The 2,706-nt window shown below is 55.0% G+C and overlaps 1 non-coding gene across 1 annotated transcript; it reads left to right on the top strand.

The window, feature by feature from the left end:
• Window positions 1-276: 276 nt before the first annotated feature.
• LOC142790807 (small subunit ribosomal RNA) lies at window positions 277-2,091 on the top strand. Its single transcript, XR_012889786.1, has one exon. It is a non-coding gene; the product is annotated as a small subunit ribosomal RNA (ribosomal RNA).
• Window positions 2,092-2,706: the final 615 nt, after the last annotated feature.

Raw genomic sequence — 2,706 nt, 5'->3', positions numbered from 1 at the left:
CTCCGTTGCTAGTTCCGGCCGGTCCACCGACAGTGCAGCGGGCTTGGGCAACCCGCACGGCGCGACCGAGTCGATGCAACGAAAAAGAGCGAGCATGAACGTGCTTCTTGCCGCACGGCTCCCACTCGTCTTTCGGGAAGGTTGTGCCGTAGCGAGCTCGAACGCCGTCATCTCGGAGTGCAAAATAAGCGTGTTGGGGCGCCTGAAGGTGGCCTCCGCCGCACAAAGACTGCGTCCGGCCCGCCGAAGGCGAGGACGGACGCGCAGTCGAACGATTACCTGGTTGATCCTGCCAGTAATCATATGCTTGTCTCAAAGATTAAGCCATGCATGTCTAAGTACATGCCGAAATAAGGCGAAACCGCGAATGGCTCATTAAATCAGTTATGGTTCCTTAGATCGTTTCTTCCTACTTGGATAACTGTGGCAATTCTAGAGCTAATACATGCAGTGAGCCTGGAGCCCTTTGGGTAACGGGTGCTTTTATTAGACCAAGATCGATCGGGTTTCGGCCCGTATTGTGTGGTGACTCTGGATAACTTTGTGCTGATCGCATGGCCACGAGCCGGCGACGTTTCTTTCAAGTGTCTGCCTTATCAACTTTCGATGGTAGGTTACTTGCTTACCATGGTTGTTACGGGTAACGGAGAATCAGGGTTCGATTCCGGAGAGGGAGCCTGAGAAACGGCTACCACATCCAAGGAAGGCAGCAGGCGCGCAAATTACCCACTCCCGGCACGGGGAGGTAGTGACGAAAAATAACAATACGGGACTCTTTTGAGGCCCCGTAATTGAAATGAGTACACTCTAAATCCTTTAACGAGGATCAATTGGAGGGCAAGTCTGGTGCCAGCAGCCGCGGTAATTCCAGCTCCAATAGCGTATACTAAAGCTGCTGCGGTTAAAAAGCTCGTAGTTGGATCTCAGTTCCAGACGAGTAGTGCATCTACCCGATGCGACGGCTCGGACTGAACATCATGCCGGTTCTTTCTTGGTGCACTTCATTGTGTGCCTCGAGATGGCCGGTGCTTTTACTTTGAAAAAATTAGAGTGCTCAACGCAGGCGAGTCGCCTGAATAAACTTGCATGGAATAATAGAACAAGACCTCGTTTCTGTTCTGTTGGTTTTTGGAATACGAGGTAATGATTAAGAGGGACGGACGGGGGCATTCGTATTGCGGCGCTAGAGGTGAAATTCTTGGACCGTCGCAAGACGAACTACTGCGAAAGCATTTGCCAAGAATGTTTTCATTGATCAAGAACGAAAGTCAGAGGTTCGAAGGCGATCAGATACCGCCCTAGTTCTGACCATAAACGATGCCAACCAGCGATCCGCCTGAGTTACTCAAATGACTCGGCGGGCAGCTTCCGGGAAACCAAAGTATTTGGGTTCCGGGGGAAGTATGGTTGCAAAGCTGAAACTTAAAGGAATTGACGGAAGGGCACCACCAGGAGTGGAGCCTGCGGCTTAATTTGACTCAACACGGGAAAACTTACCCGGCCCGGACACTGGGAGGATTGACAGATTGAGAGCTCTTTCTTGATTCGGTGGATGGTGGTGCATGGCCGTTCTTAGTTGGTGGAGCGATTTGTCTGGTTAATTCCGATAACGAACGAGACTCTAGCCTATTAAATAGGTGCGGGGTTCCCAGCACCTTACAACCTTCTTAGAGGGACAAGCGGCTCCTAGCCGCACGAAACAGAGCAATAACAGGTCTGTGATGCCCTTAGATGTCCGGGGCCGCACGCGCGCTACACTGAAGGAAGCAGCGTGTCTTTATCCCTGTCTGAAAAGACTGGGTAACCCGTGGAACTTCTTTCGTGATTGGGATAGGGGCTTGCAATTGTTCCCCTTGAACGAGGAATTCCCAGTAAGCGCGAGTCATAAGCTCGCGTTGATTACGTCCCTGCCCTTTGTACACACCGCCCGTCGCTACTACCGATTGAATGATTTAGTGAGGTCTTCGGACCGATGTCCGGCGCGGCCTTTCGGTTGCGCCGGTCTGTTGGAAAGATGACCAAACTTGATCATTTAGAGGAAGTAAAAGTCGTAACAAGGTTTCCGTAGGTGAACCTGCGGAAGGATCATTAACGGATTGTGAAGGGTGAGCGCCTCGGCTGCGTCTGCGCCCGACACTTTCTGCCGCTGACCCCGTTTGGACGCGGGGTCGGCTTTTCCCCACGGGGCTGCCTGAATGTGGAGCGGCACCCCGTGACAAATTGTTGCGCCCAGCGGACGCCAACACCGCGACCTTGGACGGTCGGCCAGGTGGCGGACGCGGGTACAAACGGCGCAACGCACTCATAGGTCGGCTTTCGACCCGCCACTGCACCGTGGCTCGAAGCGCTCGAAATGCGCGACCCGACCGCTGCGGGACCGCCTAGTACTGTAAACAGGAGCGGCGGAGCGCGAACGGCGAGTCGTGGTTACGTCGGTAGAAGGCGAGGCTGCGCGTTCCCGAAACGCCAGCCGAGTGCCCTCCCGACCGTTCGAGCGTGCAAGAACGAGACCCGACAATCGCGCGGCGACTGCCAAGTACGAGAGGAACGGCACAAGCGTCGGCGGTCGGTCAAGGAACTGGCGATGTGACGGGTCCGCTGTGCACCAGTGCATACCGTCCCGCCGTCCGCGGCAAGCGCCTCCGCGTCCTCGGGTGACGGAGGCTGCCGGTCGGTTCTTGCAGGCGAGGGATCTCGCTGGCACCG

Source organism: Rhipicephalus microplus, unplaced genomic scaffold (genome assembly GCF_043290135.1).
Source record: "Rhipicephalus microplus isolate Deutch F79 unplaced genomic scaffold, USDA_Rmic scaffold_124, whole genome shotgun sequence".
Taxonomy (NCBI): Eukaryota; Metazoa; Arthropoda; class Arachnida; order Ixodida; family Ixodidae; genus Rhipicephalus; species Rhipicephalus microplus.
This window is presented reverse-complemented; position numbering and strand designations above follow the sequence as displayed.